Below are 19793 nucleotides of genomic sequence, written 5' to 3'. Positions count from 1 at the left end.
AATCCGAACTAAAACAAAGACTTTTGAACTTTTACTATGCACACAAAAGATGTGCCAAAATATCTACTATCCTAAGTTTACATTTTTCCAATTTATTTCTAAATTCCACAGAATATTAAAAAAAAAATCTGAACTCGAAAAACAATCCCCATCACTACTCAATAAATTCTTCTGGTATATTTTCTCACCCCTCACCTATCTTTGGGTTCTGGAGATCTAACCCAGGACTTGGGACATGCTAGGCAAGTACCCAATCATTCAGCTATGCCCATGGATATATTTGTTTTTTTTTTTTTTTTAGTGCTGGAGGAGACCAGAAGGAACCCAGGGCCTCACACATGTGGGCTCCTGCCTGCTAGGCAAGCACTCTGCTACTGAGCCACACACGAGCCTATCCTGTTGATTTGTATTTATTTCTCTCTTTTCTCTGTGCCCTTTACCACCTCTATCCCCATAAATATCTAAAACTCCTAGACTGGCCATGAAGTCGGGATCCTCCCCTCTCAGCTGTCTACATAGCTGGGATGACAGGCACACTCTACCATGCCTGGCTAACTCTTCATCTCACAGGAAAAGAGAAAGAGAACAAGAACCCAAAGAACATATCCCTGGACTTCAACCCAGAGCAGTACCTGGTCAATCTCATTTGATCCACTCAACCATGCTGCACATCTTCTCGGTTTGCCACTTCGTCGTCGTCTTTTTTTTTTTTAAGTGGGACTACCAGATATATGGTTTGCCTGGAAATATTTCCAAATATCTCTAAGTTTTATAAGAAATCTCTTGCATGCAGTCCACACCCTGCCATGAAATACCATATCTCAGTCCTCCACCAAAGAACTTCACCTTTGGAATACATGTTGCACTTTTACTCTTCAGGCATTCTCCCTGGTAAACTGAGGAACTCTGGAGCAGCATCCTCTAATATAGCCCACCCTAGACACACCCACAGATGGCTCCACCTCTGAGTTATGATGCCAATAGCCATACCATGTCCCTGGCCCCAGGCCCAGACAGTGTCCCTGGGGAAGCAGACTCAGCCCCGCCCTAGCCCACAGTACAGTCTAGACTCCTCTGATGATGTTTATCCTACCTCTTCCAATCCTAGCTTCCCTTCATTGAGCACCCACTGAAACTAAACTTATTTAATCTCTACAACAGCCATATAATGTTGGTACTATTTTATGCCCACTTGGACTTGAGGGTACCAGGAATGGAGCTGTTTAGGCCTTCCAGAGCCACTGACCTCAAACCTCCTCTCATCACAATGTCACAGCCCACACACACGTTGAGTTCTGACAGTCTTGACTCAAAGATGAGCCACATCATTTGAAATAGTATTGCTTAAGTCATATTAAGCTTAGAACTAGGAGAGACCATGCACTGGAATTGAATAAGAATATTATAAGACATAGAACTAATGTTTTATGAAACTTAGATCATTGTTCAAAAACAAAAAAAACACCTTTTATTCTTGTTTTCAGTAAGGCATCATGAACATACAGGCACTCTACAGTTAACTACATTCACAGTCGTTTATTAGTTTTTTATTTTATTGTTTCATCTCGGCAAGTTAATGGCAATAGTGCAGAAATTAAAAATTTAAAACAAAAACTGCTGAAGGAATCCAGTTTTCTAACTTAATTCTAGGATAGACAGTTTCTCTGTAACCAAATACAAAGAAGAGGCCCAACAAACAGATTGATGAGCAGTTAAATTCATGGAGGGCCTGTCACAGGCTATGACAGCAGATGGGCCCCATGCTGTCTACTTAGGACAGTACCACTTGAAAGTGTCCCCAGCTCAAAAAAAAGGGAAAAAAGTTAAAAATATAAATATATGTCCCATGACCTGGTCATCCTTCACTTCCTGTTATTAGCTAAAGTTGGTCACTTTCATGTATGGACAACAACTGGTTCGAAGGAGTCCCACCTCACAACTTTGTTCAAAACCACCAACAGATGACATGTTCTCTCCTGCCACTCACCAAATCTACAACATGTCTTTGCAAGACAGAAGGGTCTTCCTTTATATTTCTTCAAAGTACTTTAGAAAGAAACACTTGCAATTTTTATTTTTACTTTATATTTTTGTACATTTTCATACATATTAGGCATTTTTAATAACCAAACCAGCCTTCAGAGCCTTTATATCCTTTGACCATGTTCAATATAATCTCAAAGGAGCACAAAGAATGTTTTAAAACAAAATGAAAATATGGCTGCACTTGCACAAATCTGTAACCCCAGCAACACATATGACTGAGGTAGAACATCCAAATTCTGCCTGGCAATGGAGCCAGGCCCTGGTCAAAAAATAAAGAAAGAAAAAAAATCAACATCTCGCTATAAGACTCAGTGTTAGTGGCCACTGGTTCACTCCTAGAAGCAAAGTGGAAGTGGCTATCTTATTCTCCTCATTCCAAAAATTTTTGTGTCTATATACTTAGTTAGACTAGGGGTACATTGTTTGTATAAGATATTCTTAAAGTTCTGAGATTAAAGATCCTTTTTTTTTCTTTTATGATTTATAAAGTTGTGTTTTTTAAAATTTGTTGGTGTTTTGGTATGAAATCATGTTGTTCAGTATTATCCAAGAATTTTATATTGCTGACTTCTTCTAACAGTCAAATGAAAAGGTTGGACTTATATTGATTTCTCTGGATTTGTCCTTTGTTTGTCCCAGTAATTCAAAGTTTCCATCACCTTTGTTTCATTCCCTTCTGAGCACCCTGAATTCAAGCCAGGAAGTGACCTATTTTCCTCCACTCCTCCATCAAATCCACCTGGACAGACACCCTTGCTGCCTTGTTCTCATTCTCTTCTCAACACCAGTCAGGCTCTCCTTGGAGCTCACTCTGTGATTTACACCAAGGAACCAGCTCCACATGGCCTAATTTCATGGGTAATTTTTCTAAGTCATCAAACTCTTCGGCCAACATTTTCTGTTTGTTTTCCTAGTCCACATTCTGTATGTGAGGCTTGGCTTCAGAGCATGTGATCTATGTCCTTCATCCTTGTTATAAATGCTTGTGAAGGTAAGAACCCAACATACACCAGGTCCTGCAGATGGAGCCATGTGATTATGGAGTTTTGAACAGCAAAGCACAGGCTCAGAAAAATCAACATGCTTGTGAACTCTGTTTATTTTTTTTTTAGCTGTAGATGAACACAATGTTTATTTTATTTATTTATTTCTATGTGGTACTGAGGATCAAACCCTGTGCCTGACAAACAGGAGGCAAGCACTTTGCCATCAAGCCAAAATCCCAGCCACTCTGGTGAACTTTTAAGAATACATAATCCCTGCGTGGTATATGGGTGCACACCTGGAATCACAAGTACTCAGGAGGCTGAAGCAGGGGGACTTAAACTTCAAGGCCAGTCTGTACCTTAGTGAGAAACTAAGTAACTAAATTAGATCATGTCTAAAAATTTTTAAATAGAATAAAAATGACTGCTGAAAAGGCTCGGTAGCAAAGTACCCCTAGGTTCAATATTAAAAAATAAATAAATAAAAAATAAACCCACAATAACACTTCTTTGTTTCACGATGGAAAGTAAACATGTTTTATAAGGCTACTTAACATTCCTGTGAAAGTCTCAAACCACACTCCATGAATTGGATGCATTTGGCAAACTGAGGACTCAACATTTGCTTGTAGAACATTGAATTTTGTTGAGATGATTTGATATCACTTGACCATATACTGAATTTGTATTTTGTCCACCTAAATTTTAGCTGCTTGCCTCAATCTCCCACACCACAGCAGTTAGTTAACTTAACTATAATAAGGAAAAATAGCTAATATTTATTAGTAGATACTTTGTTCCACCTCAAACCTCTTCAAGGGTACATAAAAACCAGTATTCTTTGGGAAAAAATGGAGTACATACTTCAATTATCAACAAAATTAGTCATCATTACTTAAAGTTATTTATTTATTTAGTACTTGCACTTGATCCAAAGGTCACTTTGCTACTAAACTACATTCTAAGCCCTTTTTATTTTTTTTATCCTGAGGTAAGTTCCACATAATCTGGTGTGACTGACCTAGAGATGGCCACCCTGTTATAGCCTCCCATGTCTCTGAAAGTCTAGGTAAAATTTGAAGAATTTAGTCAGAAAATTATCCTCTGGTATCCCCTTTGCCCCACAAGAGTCACCACACTGATTATCCATTCCTCTTTGTTCATTAGTTAGTCAATGTCCTGAGGATATTCCAGGACACAACCCCTGAATGCAGAATCTCATAGGATCAAGGGAAAATAGACTCTTGTCTCTAGTAAATCGCTATGATTGATTTTCCTGTGAGGTGAACTACAATGTATCAATTTGAGAGCCCCCAACTGCATTGACCTTCATCACTGTTGTACTTCTGGGACCAGGCTTTGCCACTGGCACTAAAAAGGCCCTCAGAAATATTTATTCCGATGGGCCAATGATTATTGTGGCACATTTGAACTAAATCACAGATCATTCTTGAAGCAGGACATGAACCTTTATTTGTCATTGCAGGTGAGAAGGGCAGCAAGCAAGTCCCTTCTGCAATCTTTGACACTGTGCAGATAATGTAACTTTGTATAGCTAAAACCCACAATATACCAGTAAGTAAAGTCATACCAATGTAAGAACTGGGTCAGTACACACTCAAGAAACATGGGGACAAAACAGACAACATCTTACATTGTATAAAAGGAATATTTTTCAATGGCTATGTGTTTGTAATTCTGTTGTGCTAAGCAGAATGGCAGAGACGGTCTTCTCATGGAAGAAGTATTTTTATATAAAGTGGAGTCTCAGGGTTAAATGAAATTTGTATTTTTCAAGGCAAATATAGTTTGGCCCATAACGTCCCCCAATCTCTAGAACTAATTAAACTTTTGATTTCTCTTAAATTAGGTAAGCATTTCTCATGGCCATGCATATACATTAATGTGACTGGTGAAATTTGGTTTTTCTACCAGCTTGGGCCTTACAACATAGTCCTACCAAGAGGAAAAACCATGATGCCTTTTTTTTTTTTTTTGAGTCTTATCTTTAGAGCATGGCTGGGTTCCCTGAGGGCTTTCCATTCTTTTTTTAGGACACACATTTGCTCTTTTGACTCAGGTGTGATGAATAAAGTCCTTCCAAAGAGTGTTAGTCCTTATTTTTAGAAATTTAATCATAGTCTCTGGGCTGGAATGGATGTGAAAATTCTGCAGTCTCACAGGACTGGTTCTTTCAAAAAAATTTATGAGCTTTAAGTTGAACCTGTTGGAGAGACTTAGCTACAGGTTGGAGTAGAAGCAGTTTATCTTGGTACTGGTGGATGTAGGGCCCCGGAGGCAATAACATTATAATCCACCAGAGGAGGTCTCCCAATTTCTAGATTCAAGCTGGCTTCTATTTCTGTGTTCCAACCCAATCTGATACTAAACCAGTTTTTCTGGTCTCTTGGATAGTGCTACCTATATTTTAGCCAGGCATCTACACTGACTGTCTTTAATTGTTTTTTTTTTTTTCATTTTCAGCCTCTAATTTTAAGTAGACCTACAGCTGTAAGAAGAAGGGAATTAAAATGACATGGCTTGGTCAAGCACTTTGGAGTCACCTTTTAGAAATTTAAATATACTTGTGGAACTTTAAACACATAGTAGAATTTTATTTCAATGATGACAGCAATTTTAAAACTTTTTGATTTACCAAACACATATAGACATGCAAACACATGGTATACATACATACGCAAAACAAGCCAACAATCAAAGGCTTTGTCGATTTTTAAAAACATTTTACATCTAAATTGGTCTCTGAACAAACAGTGTGTATATACAAAACCTCTATAGTTGGATAAAATAGGATTGATCAGAAAAACACATTATCCTATGCAGACCAGATCAAAATTATAAGCTCAGAAAAAAAGTACAATTATAAAAGCCTTCTTGGCCTCTGGCCTGATGTAGCCCTCAAATGTTAAAAGCATCCAATAAGAGAAAAGAGGGCTTATGGGCACTCAGACAAAGAGGATTTGGATTTTTTAATTGTAAGGGAATATAGACAAAGGCTGTGTCCACACCCCTTTGTGAAGGGATTTCCCAAAGAAGCAGCAAGGGAGCCTGCTTCCATCAGTCTAACAGTTAAACATTTTGGGGAGAATTTTCTTTTTTAAAATTGGGTCCTGTTGTGCCTTGTATGGTGGCATTTTGCCTGGATTGTGTGGAACTCATTAGAGAGTACAGGACAGAATATTCTGCTCTAATATCCACTACAAGATTGACACATAGGCACCATATCTTGACTGTTACTATAGATTCATAGAGGCTGAAAGGTATCTCTGTGTTTTATATCTGGTTCTAAACCAGTTTTTCTGGTTCATTGGATAGCAGTACCAATATTTTAGCCTGCCATTTTGTAGCTTTATCAGTTGGGCTTCATGGTTCTTAAAAATCGTCTGGGCCTCCTCTAATAGTTGGGATGTATTTATGGTGGCAAATTTTTATTAAAGCAACATGAGGGAACAACAAAGAGAGAAGGAGGGAGCTATAAAATTATTTTGACTTTTTCTGAGTCTCAGCCTAGAAGAAGTTAAATAGACTTTTAAAAAAAAATCTATATTTTTACATTAGTTCTCTTCTGAGCCTTTTTGCAGTCATGTATATTCCAGTGAAACCCTTAGTGAGGTTCCTAGGGCTTCTTAACCATTTCCTCCACCATCCAGTGTTTGGTAATCAGGCCAGGTTAGGACATCAAAGGACATGGTCAGGAACAGAGACAGACATGAACAAAAAAGAGACAGACCTGGACAAGACACTCTCTCCTCCAATACCCTGGCATCAGACCATCCCCAAGGTCTATTTACTGGCTCAATGTGTTAAACATCCTGTCAAAAAGTGCTAGGGTTACATGTCTGAGCTGCACCAGATACTCTTTTACAGGTCTGCTTGAATCCATGGACACAGGGTGTCCAGACCACTCAGCCCAGAGAGCTCTCACAACTTCAGAGGAATGGCAACCCTCTCTGTAATCCAAGGATCAAGATTCCCTCATGCCTCAGGGCCACAGTTCTGACACCTGAATTCTAGCTGTAGCTTCCAAATGTTGTGGTACATGGGAAATAAATGACTGGGTCAGTCTTGAAGCAGGACATAAAATTTTATTCACCATGGAAGGGGTGAAAGGCCAGCAAGCAACCTTTGACCCTTTGCAGAAGGTAAGGTACATATTAATAGCTAAAAATTATAGGCAACCAGTAACTCAAAGCCATGCCAACATAAGAACTTGGGCAAAGTGACCTATCTAAGAGAATCGTACATGCTCCCCCCCCCCCCAAAAAAAAGAGAGGACTAAAAGAAGAACATTTCCATCCTCTAAGAATAAAAGAAACATTTTTTTTTCAGCTGCTATACATTGCAAAATACGGTGTCCTAAGAAAGATGGGAGAGGTGGGTTTTCTTTTGTGAGAACTATTTTTTATATGAAATGGAGTCTCACTTTAAAATGGAGTTTGTCTGCTCAAGGAACCTATAGTTTAAGATGAAATCTTAACTTCATTACCATCATAGAGAGCTTTCTCAATCATTCATTTTCCCTGCTTCCAACTTCACCTCCATCCAATATACACCAGACATTTTCAATTCAATAATGGAAAACAAACACATGAGAAGACTTTACTAACTTGCCTTGGCTGAAGGATCACAACAAATTGATACACAATGTCCTTTAGGACACTTGCTGTTTTCCAGCCTCATCTTCCTCCACTCACTTGCACAATCATTTATGCATGCCAAAAATAAAAATTATAAAATAAGTAAAGTAAACCAACTGCTCCTGATTCTCTGGATGTATGATGCTTGAATTATATTTTTAAAAATTTGTTCATATTGCCCTTTCTCTATTATTTTCCTGAAAAATTGTGGAACAAGAGGCTTGCTCCATCTTGGCACATGCCCATTCTACTCTCTAGCCATCACATTAGAACACCCCTGTAGGTATTCTTTATCTCTGTACCCTGTGATACAGCATTGAGAATTTGTGTTGAGGAATGGGAGCAAAGTTTAAAAATATTTTCTCCCAGAAGATAACTAGGTCAGCCATGGTGGGTGAATGCCTGTGATACCTGCATCTCAGGAAGCTGAGGCAGAAGAGGTCACAAGTTCAAGACCACCCTGAGCAACATAGTGACACCTGTGTCAAGATAAACAGTACTGGATTAGAAATGTAGGTCAGCAACAGAGAGCTTGTCTACCAAGTACAATGCCCTAAGTTTAATCCCCAGAATCATTTAAAAGAAAGAATGAAAGAAGAAAGAAAGAAAGAAAGAAAGAAAGAAAGAAAGAAGAAAACAAATTCTCAAAGCAAATAAAATTTAATAAACACATAAGGAAATGCAATGTAAACAAGGGCTCTTTTAGAAAGAAAAAACTGGCATTTAAAAAGGAAGAGAACTTAACTGAGCAATATGACACAGGAAGGAATACTTCAAAATTCATATACTGAGATCAGAATTACATACTTTCAGAGCCCAAGACAGTTCATGAAAACTATAGACAAACAAATTCTGACAAATGTTGTGAAAAAAGTATTTACCGGAGGAAGAACATGGCTGCCGGCGAAGAGGCTGCACAGTCAATGCGTCTGTGGTAAGGGGATCAGAGAGACTCATTAATACACCCACAGGCGTCCGGCTGAGAAACTTCAAGCAAAATTCCACTGAAAGGAGACCTACCGGGAACTAGTAAGTTTAATTGGAGGTGTCTGCTTGTCACAGACTACTGAATCTCGGCAACGCAGATCAGGGCCACAGCCCCTCCAGCAGCCACCAAATGGCTGCTGCTCACTCGTAGCAGCAATCTTAGGAGCGGGCGTGGCCTGCCTGGGCCCACACCGGCCGGCTCCGTGATCCACCACCGGGCCGCTGCCGGGTGGCTGCAGCGAACGTAGGAGCAGACATTGACCACCTGGGCCCCCGCCGCCCGGTTCTGTGAACCGCAGCCAGCCGCTGCTCACACATAGCAGCAATCTAAGGAGCGGGCAGGCCTGCCTTGGCCCACACCGGCCTGGCTCTGTGAACCGCTGCTGGCCGCTGCCAGACGAGCAGCCCCCACGGTGCACCGAGCTTAGGAGCGGGAGTGGCCTGCCTGGGCCCACACCGGCCAGGCTCCATGATCCACCACCGGCCGCTGCCGGGTGGTTGCAGTCCATACGTCACAGCGAACGTAGGAGCAGACATTGACCGCCTGGGCCCCCGCCACCCGGCTCTGTGAACTGCCGCCGCCCACATGCTACAGCAAACCTAGGAACGGGCGCTGCCTGCCAGGGCCCACGCCCGCTGCGGCTTTGTGAACCGCCGCCGGCTGGCGCCAAACAGCCGCTGCCTGCAACCTTGCAGTGAGTGGGGGAGCGGGCGCTGCCTGCTCGGCACCGGCCGGCCCGACTCTGTGAACCTCCTCTGGTGGTTTGGAGCTACAGACGACCACCCCCCACCTGCCAGCCCAGTGCTGCAAACGACCCCTGACCAGCTCTGGGAAAGGCCCCACCCACAGCAGGAGTGGAGACTCGCCCAGTCCGGGAGGAAGAATTGCTGCACAGTGATTGACTCCCGCCTACTGAGAGGAGAGACTTGGCCCGAGGGGGAAAATATCAAAGACACAACAATTTCACCAAGCAGAAAGAAACGCCAGCAGTATGAAACAAGGAAAGAAAGGACCACAGGCAATGCAGGTCAACACAACTTTAGAAGAGGTAATAGCTGCAACAGATGGAATGTCAGATAGAGAGCTCAGGACATACATGCTTCAGATGATCTGGAGTCTCAAGGAAGACATGAGGCAGCAAAATCAGACAATGAAAGATCACATTGACAAACAAATCCAGGAAGTAAAAGATCAATTTCACAGGGAGATAGAGGTAATAAAAAACAAACAAATAGAAATACTAGAAATGCAGGAAACAATAAACCAACTTAAAAACTCAATTGAGAATACTACCAGCAGAGTGGATCACTTAGAAGATAGAACATCAGACAATGAAGACAGAGTATTTCAACTTGAAAAGAACATAGATAGCTCAGCAAGTCTACTAAGAAACCATGAGCAGAACATTCAAGAGCTATGGGATAATATCAAAAGACCAAACTTAAGAGTCATGGGGATACAGGAAGGCACAGAGCTCCAACCAAAGGATTAAGTAATCTATTCAGTGAAATAATACAAGAAAACTTCCCAGACTTGAAGAATGAGACAGAATCCCAAATCCTAGAAGCCTACAGGATGCCGAATGTGCAAAATCATAAGAGATCCACACCTAGACACATTACTGCTGTGGCTCTAAGGGACTCTTTCCTCTTGGCAGCCCTGGATAGGGTGAGATTTTAAAATTCATTCCTGATATTCAGTTGACATGGAATTTTTAAAAAGTGATTAAAGTTGCACTGATCATTACTTCAACCCTCAAAGAATTCTGCCCACGCTAATTCCTGATTCTTGCTCCTCCTTCTCATGTTCCCCTAATTTCACATGCAGTCTATTTTCCAAGTTGGATATTTGTCTCTGGTTGGAAAAGAAACATTTGAGAAACCTGGAAATGGGACACTCAGGAGCTCATATATAGTTCTGGAGCTAGCTGTACACTGGCATCCTTCACTCTGGCCATCTTGTGGGGAAAAGGAGGAGAAGCACTGGGGTAGGGTTAGGGGACAGACAGATGAGGATGTCGGGGACCTGAGGTTAAGGAAATAGTTCCATAAAATGGGCCCACTGTGATGAGGCTTTCTTTTCCTAGAAGCAATTTACCTGCAGCTCTGCCTGGCCTCAGTGGACAGGATAAGTCACATTCCTCTGCAAAATACCTATTCACTGAAGGAGAAATGAAGGGCTGAAATAATGTTGATGACAGGAACCAAGTTACCCTGAAAGGGAGACTTTTGTAAACAGATCCTGAAACTCTGGGTGATAAGAATAGTTTCTCCATACCATAAAATATATAAGAATATAGGGTTAAGGATGCAGTTAAAACTGGTTGGCATGAGCTAAGGTAACCTAGAGTTGCCATGCACTTGGGGACTTGAAAGTCTGATGTCACCCTCCTGTCAGTCATAGTCAAGTGGTTGACCTGGGTGAGACTTTCTGGAGACTTCTCTGGAGTTCCCAATAAATCTGTAGATCAGGAGAGGCACATTGTCCCTCTCCTGAGAAGACCCGCTCTCTCCCTTGAGAGTTTCCCCTTCCCATTTTCCTAACCCTTCAATAAACTCATGCTCTTACTCTGAGAGACAAGATTAAAATTTTTCTACCTTGGTTGCATGAATCATGGTTTCAGGAGTGGGTCTTCATGGTGCCTCACTGTCTCAGAAGGCAACAATTCTGTAACAGTAGCACAAAGGGGTCCTGCTAGAGAGGCAGCCAGGTGGAAGGATAGGGATGGAGGGAAGGCGCTTGGACACGACTGTCAGTTGGCTCATGCAAGACTCAGCACAGAGTCTGGACAGGTGCAGCCAATGCTTTGTTTTCCATTTGCAGCTTCCTTTGGGAGCAGCTTCCTTTGGGAGGGGAATAATGAATGGACGGAATCTCCTCTCCAAACCTCTCCTTTGAGATCTAAATGAAGCAGGTAGGACTGGATAATTCCTAAAAGTAAAGTTCTGCACACTGTAGGTTTCAGAATGTGTTATTAGGTTAATAAATTTGCTATTTGGGACATGATTTGAAAAATAATGTCTTTTTCTAAAATAAAAAGTACATGAAATAAAAAGTATGATCAAAAAACTGCCTGAATGGGGAGTTTGTAAAATGTTGAATTTCTCCTTCTGGCTCTAAAAATTTACTATCTGTGTAACATTAAGCAAATCATTTGGCTTCTCTGAATCTTTTTCATGCACCTGTAAAAGAGCAGCCATGATCACTCATGGGTTCTTGTGAGGATCAAATGAGTTTGTGAACAGGAGACCACTGGATTGAAAAAAAAAATTCATCAACACTAGGTCTTATTACCCCAGATTCTGTTTCATTTGTTTTCTATTCCTACCTTTATAATTCCTCTGAGAGGACAGCAGAGGACTCTAGCATGGTGTGCCCTTACAAAGGAGGATGGGGGCGGGTCCTTCTGTGTCACCCTGCCTTCTAGCCACCTCCCTTGAGGGCAGGGTGATAAGAGGGAAGAGTTTGGTGTTAGGGGCCAAAGAACACAAAAGCTGCATCACACCCCATTTGGCAGTTGGAGGCACCCAGATGTCAGGAGCAAGTCATTTGTGTACATGGCACTTTGATGACAGGAAACTCTATGTAAAGACCAGTGAGGTAGGTGGGACCCCAACTCCCATATATAGAAGAGAAACTCTATGTGAGGTTGGGAATGTACAAAGCCATAAATCACTGGTGTGTCTATACATATACATATACACACACAGAAGGCATTTTGAGATGGTATATATGAAAAGCACCATCTATTCACATGTATTATATGATACATGTATATCTACATGCATATGTGTATGTTTGGATTGACATTTTCCAGATGCTAAATGGACAGCAGGCACAAATCAACAATGCATCTGGCTTCTGTAGAGGGAGAGTCAGTAGAATGATTTTCATTATCTCAATGAAGAACCTCCAAATAATTATTAAAACCCAAGGTTTGACTCCCACCTGACCAACCAATCTAATTTAGTCTAACCATGATTTGGCTAAATGCACTTAACAATTTTAATTGGTACCAAAAAGAAACAAAAGATGGCTATTAAATATCAGCATTTTAATGTCAACAGTGGATTTCTTGATGAGAACAAGAGGAAGAGACAGTTACATTTCAAGGAGGCTTCTGCTTAAATACACTATGCCAGAAAAACTCATCGTGAGCTCTTCAATGGCTTTAACATGTGAGGGTCAGCAGGCTGCTGGGGGCTGGTATAAAGATGTCACTTCTGTCTGTAATTTTCTCCAGGAGCTTTTGTGCATCTTCTTGAGGCCCACTTATCTGTTCTTTTACAAATACTGACACAGACACACTTGTTGGTGTCTAATGTTACAGGGGCCAGTCCTTCACCAATACCATGTTTCCCCAGCCAAGAAGCCAGGACTTTTTCCTCATGAATTGACTCTCCAATGGGCTTCCTGGGAAGCAAGCAGTGGCATCCAACTGTTATTCATTCAACATGTTTTTTTAGCACCTACTGTGTGCCAGACACAGTCTGGGCACAGGATGCAACAATGAGCATCTAGACAAAATGAAACAGCTCATCCAGGCTGGAGCTGTGCTGTGCTTCAGACTGAATTGGGAGCAAGATTTTGAGCCTGCAAAGTATTTATCCAAGAGGCCAACCAAGCACCAGTAGCTAGAGAACTTGAAATATCATCAACACCAGGTCTTACTACCCTTACCTGTGGACCTAATCATTGACAGATACTTCTGTTGTCCAACTAACATGATAATAACTGGGAGAAGAAGAGAAGCCCTTGCCTCTCCAATATTCACCCCCTGCCCCTCCCTTCCATGCTCTGTTCCCACAGGTCTTTTCCCTGTGGCAGGACAAGTCCAGCCCTCAAGTGCCTTGGGTGTGGGGTCTCTTTGCCTGAACTGTTCTTCCTTCAGTCCTTGCCAGACTCCTGTCCCCATTTATTCAAATTTCTGCTGGAATGTCACCTCCTTTGAGGGTGCCTGTCACTTCTGCAATGGCAGTTCCATTACTCTTCATCCTCCAACTCTGTTTCACTGTGGCCTTTGTTATAGCCTGCTGTGTGACAGATTGATTGACATTTCTGTCTTCCTGTGCTGCTCTATAATGTAAGGTCCTTGAAGGCAAGGACTCGGGTCTGTCCTCCAAGCACTGTGTCCTGGGAAATTAAAGCAACCCCCAGTAGATAACCAGCTCCATCCACACTGATTACATGAGAGGAAGAGGGAGTGTGTAGAAAAGAGCAGGGGAGAATGAAAAGGAAATAGGGAGTAAATATCTTAGAGTCTCAGCAAAATGGACTGTAAAAGCCAGACATTAAAAAAAAAAAAAAAACTCTTTTGTGTTTCACATTCAATTGTTTTATTTCATGCATTGATTCATATAATAAATATTGTTTGAGCAACACCTCATATTTGGACATGACCAGAGAAAGCTGGACTTTAGAGAGGAGGGCTACAGAAAAGGCAGTGAGATCCAGGAAGAGCAGCAGTAAACGCTCACATGGTGTATCTGAGTAGGCTGGGGCGGGGAGAATCTCTTGGCTTAAGTATTAAATCTAACATTAATTGTTTTTTCAGATGTGGGAAGGGAAACCACACCACAGAGGCTTGTGTCATGCAATAGTAAGTAAGTCTTGGGCTCTAAATTCTAAGTACTTTGGCTTTACCAGGCCATGCTAAAACAGGATTCCTATAAAACTGCACTTTCCATCTGATTTTAGCTTGAGAGCCTATGGTCACAGGTCCTCTGCACTTCCAGAAGTGACACCCTATCTATTTCACTAAGGTTCAGATCTGGAGGTCCCTGCTGTTACAAGATTTTCCCCTTCAGAATTATAGGGAGGTTGAGAGATTTGGTCCACGCACTGGGACAAAGAAGATGTCTTGGGCATCTGGGGAAAGTTGCCCTTTGCCGACCTCATGGCAGCATTTTGCATTGTTGATGAATGTGTGTCCTCCTTCTGAATACCTGGCTGGAGGAGGTAGTGAGGAAAAGGGTATGGGTTCCCTGACAGTGGTACTTTGGGTTTTCTGTCTGGGAGAACATTCTCCCTAAACACTAATGCCCAAATCTTACTGGACAGAGTAAGCCAATGACCCTCACTTGTTACAGAGGGGCTGGCCTTACCATTCTGCCTCTAATCCAGGGAGGCAAGGAACAGGCAGGAGTAAGTGGCTTTGGAAAGCCCCATCCTTTTTTTGCTGCAGCAGCTTGCCATTAGGGTTTGGGAAGGCACCATATGAGGCCAATCTATCTATCCCAGAGGTGGACAAATTGAGAATGAGGATCTCAGAAAGCAAAAAACTCAACTAAAAGTAATGCATTATATTTTGAACACTGAATGCTTGGCAGTACATTTCATATCTCATCTCCTGCTACTTGCAAATGCTAGTCAACACGCAGAGGGCAAATTCACATTTCTCCGCCAAATATCCTTGCAGCTCATATCTCCTCCTGTTGTGAACAGTTAAACTGATCCCTATGAGGACAGTTTGCTCACACTATAATCTTCTGTGACACTAAACCTTAATCTGTCTTAAAATTTTCTATTGTTTTTCACTAAAATGTTCTCCCGGAACTTTTTAAGTGCACATTCATTTCCATGGATGAGGATAAATTGTATAATCAGAGGTCCTCCAGCCAATGCTGACATGCCTGCCCAGCCCAAGTCCAAGGTAATCACTAAGATTACTTGTTGCCATCTATCTAGCTACTTCAATGTCACTATTTTTCCTCTGGTCTAAGAGAATTTACCCTTCCCTAAAATGAGCTTTATCTCATATTAAGATATTAGGGGGAGATAGCCCATGTGGGGGAAGTTGGCATCACAGAGGCCCACCCTTATGCTGCCAGGCTTCCAATAAAGGGGCCATCAAAGCCTTGCATTAGAAGAGAAAGCCCACTTTTTAAAAGTGGCTGCAACCTGCTACTTAATAAAAGAAAATCATGATGATCTGACTTTGCAAATGGTGGCCTTCTCTAAATACCCTGTTCTGCCTTCAAGTCTATCCTCCAACCCACCACTGACCTATTCTTGGCCTAAGTCTTACTTGCCATCCAGATGGCAGTTTTATTGTCACATCCTTCTGCAGGCCTTCTCTGTCCCTGTGGATGAGTAAGGGTGTTCCTGGAACCCCCACTCATCCTGAGCATCCTGTAGAGTAGACACAGCTGTACCTCTTTCAAGTACAAATAGAATGGAAGCAGCCTGTGACCAGAGGTCTCTGTAGCCAAGTGCAGAAAAGCAGAAGGGAGAAGGGGAAATCAGTTTTAACAATACATCTTGTCTGACCAAACAGTGTTGGCCCTCCATACTTGTGGTTTCTGCAACCAAGTTAGGATTAAAAAAAATTCAGGGAAACAATGGCATATTTATTGAACATGTGCAGATTTTTTTCTTATTATTATTCCCTAAACAATGCAATATAATACGTAAATATATATTGACATAGTATTAATTTATAATGGATATTATAAATCTAAAGGTAATTTAAAACATACAGGAGGATACGCATAGTTTATGTCCAAATACTATGCCCTTTTATATAAAGGATAGGAGCATCCCCAGATTTTAGTTTGGGATAAGTCCTGGAGCCAATCCCCTTCAGATACAGAGGGATTACTATATTCAAAGTAATGTGGATCGCATACAATCAGCATGAAAAATAGCACTGGGAATTTTACATCCTTTGTGTAATTCCAGTGAGTGTTTTATACTCATAGCATATCTTAGTTAACACTATTTAACACTACTCAGTTAACACTACTTCAGGTGCTGGGCAGCTACACATGGCCCATGGCACCTGTACCACATGGCCTACTTGGAGTACATTTGTGCTTCTACCCCACTACCCTCAAGAGCGGGGTTAGACTTATCCTTCACTACTGTACCTCTATCAGCCAGCATGTAGTAGAGGCTTAATAAAGGTTTGATGAAAAAAAATAATTGAACAATCTAATCTCTGCCATTATTTAACCATGTGACTTTGGGTTAATTGATTTCTCTGGAGCTACTACCCTATTAAAGAGGAAGGTGTTAAATTCTAAGATTGCCAAGGTCCCCATAAATGTAAACATCCCAGGTTACTTAATTTAGGTCTCAGTCTTTCTCTCTCTCTCTCTCTCTCTCTCTCTCTCTCTCTCTCTCTCTCTCTCTCCAGATGCTCTTGATTCTCATCAAGAGTTTCCAGGCCAGCATGCACCCAAATTAATCATGCCCCACTTTGAATCTCAGAGATATTTAGGATCATGTTCTTTTTTTAAAGTAGTGCTCATTTATTACTTTGATAATAAAAAGAAAATATCTTTATAATAGAAAATATGGACCACACAATGAAGTAGTCAGAAAACAAATTGCTTAGATTGCTGGTACACAGAGATGGACACAGCATTTGTATGGCTCTCCTTCTAGTGTTGATGTTTTTATTTATTACTAGTAATGCGTATATAACTGTGCATGTGGTGTTTCCTTTAGCAAAATGAAGATCATGCTATATATATATATATTTTTTTTTTAAGTCATCCTTTGTAATCTAATGATACTTTGGGAACATACACCAAGTTGTCAGATGTTAAAGCATAATTTTGCTGAGTGCAACATATAGCTTCACATGAAGACCTGGAGGTGCCACCTTAAGCAGATGAAAGAGTAAACCATGTGGATATCTGGGGGGTGACACTTCCCAGTGGAGGGAACACTAGGAACCTGCCCTTCAGGCTGGCAGGGCTATGGCAGGGAAAGCAGGGCATAGAGGGGCAGAAAGCAAGGTCAGAACAGTAAGATGTGGTCAGGCAGGTGCACTTCAATGACCTTGTTATATTCCTGTGCAGGATAAGGGAAGCTGCTGTGCATGTGTAGGTGGGTGGGGCATAGGAACCAGGGATGCTGATCTGTTAAATATTCCACATGCCCTGGACAGTCCCCTGCAATAAATAATGATATTACCCCAGTGTCAACAGTGTCAGGGCTGAGAAATCTAGTTCTGCAAAAAAGGAACAGTGACCAGGACCAGTCAAGAAATTATGGAGAAAAAAATACAGGCAAGAACAGTTGATCCTTTGAACTTGGAAGAGAAAAGTGAAGGTAGTCAGGTTCTGGGCACATTTTGAAGGTGGAGATTTAGGATTTCCCATGAACCATACACGGTCGTGGAAAACCAAAAGGAATCAGAGTGAACATTCAGGGTCCTAAGGACTGACTGAGATGGAGGAGAGTTCAGGAGAAAGTTCATGGGACAAGACAACAAGTCTGGATGGTCAAGGTTTTAGAGCCTGACTTGAGACATCTGGGAGACTGGTTGCAAGTAGGAAGTGAAGAACAACAAGCCATGAGGGACAACTCCAGTGCATGGCCTGGAAACAGGAGAATGGTGGAGTCCAAGGGACATGGAAGAGGTCTCATTTTAGCTGGAGGATGGTAGCCTTGGCACTGGCCATACTGAGTGACACTGTAATGATCCTCCCTCTTCCTTCTAATTGGTCCCTGTGATAATGAGACCACAGGGGAAGAGTACACTGTGAAGTTAAGGTTTTTTTGTATGCAAACATTATTTTCAAAATGTCATTGCTTAAGTGGGCTTTGGGCACTTCTATCCAATATCCTGGAATTCATAATGTATGTCCTGTCACACTCTGCCCGCAACAGTCTGATGAGAGTTGACTCTCTGCCTTTAGGGATAACATATATGTATTTAGGATGTTTAAACATTAAGCTTATAGCAATCAAGCCTCCTTTATTTGAACTCACAGCACATTAACATTCTTTGAACCACACTGTTAAGAACATGTGGCTTTCAAAGTGCTTTTTAAAAGGCTTTAAAATCCAGAGAGAACACAAAATATAGTATTCTCAAGGAAGATGAAGCCTGGGTGGTTCTGGAATCGTGTTCTTATAAGTGGTAGACAGGGCTTAGGGTTAGTTTTCAGTAAGGGGCTCACTGATAATACTTTACCCATAAATCTTCACATTCCTATTCCAGGTACTTCTCATGGAATACTAGAAGTGGGAGAGATGAGCTTAGGGTTAGTTTTCAGTAAGGGGCTCACTGATAATACTTTACCCATAAGTCTTCACATTCCCCATTCCAGGTACTTCTCATGGAATCTTATCAGATACATTGTGCTCTCCTCCCCATTCGCAGACAAAGAAAGGGTGGGTCAGAGACAGGAAGCGCAGCACTGAGAGAAGAGTGGGAAAAAGAGATAGTGAGATGAGAGACAGATGGAGTAAACAGGGGTCATGGTACCCTCTGTTCCACTAATGAGCCCACTGAGACACCAGAAGGCTATAAGAAGATAGGACCAGAGGGCAGAGAGACAGCTGTGAGCATGCACAAGAGAATTCTGTGTACTGGGAATGCACAAGATGGGCATGCATGGAAGAAAGAGGAAGTCAGTGGAGTGGTGAGATTGATGGATTTGGTATAAGTAAACTATGTAGGGCTGTCTCCAGGGGCCTACACTTTCCTTCTCTTTTCAGAGTTGCTAGAATGTCTTGCAACACCAGTTCTCAGGAGTTTCCCAAGAATTCCATGAAAGTATTCAGTGCTCATGAATGCAGGGAGCCAAAGCCTGGAATACCCTCTGCACATTCCCACTTTCCAAAAAGAAGCTCAAAGGTGCTGCAGTTCCTCAAATATATGTAATCAGTGGCTTTGTGTCCTCACAGGCCTCAGGTAGAATTCCACATTCTCTATTCCAGAGAACACCTGTTTAAGAAAAGGAGCTGTGTGGGGCAGTGAGAAGTGATTAAAGTCACTTTTAAAAAGTTAGGATTTTGAACTTGGCATAAAAATCTGGCTGTCAGAATTTTCTTTTTTCTCCCAGTTTGCTGTGCTGTTCCACACTGATGATTTGCAGTAGATGTCTGAAAGAGTGATGTGAAGTGGTGGGGGAAGAGGTGAGGGCTATACTACAAGGTTCCAGAAATTTCTAGGAGGCCCCAGGAGCATGAAGTCTCTGCATGTTTACTTATTTGTTTTCTTCATATAGAGAGATGACAAATATGAACTTGAACTCAATTCTTTGTTTTCAATTTGTTTTAATTAGTTATACATGACAGGAGAATTCACTACAATACTCCATACATAAAAGGAGTATGATTTCTCATTTTTCTGGTTGTACCTGATGTAGAATCCCA

This window comes from Urocitellus parryii, unplaced genomic scaffold, assembly GCF_045843805.1.
Source record: "Urocitellus parryii isolate mUroPar1 unplaced genomic scaffold, mUroPar1.hap1 Scaffold_61, whole genome shotgun sequence".
In the NCBI taxonomy this organism is placed as follows: Eukaryota; Metazoa; Chordata; class Mammalia; order Rodentia; family Sciuridae; genus Urocitellus; species Urocitellus parryii.
Note: the sequence above shows the minus strand (reverse complement) of the source record.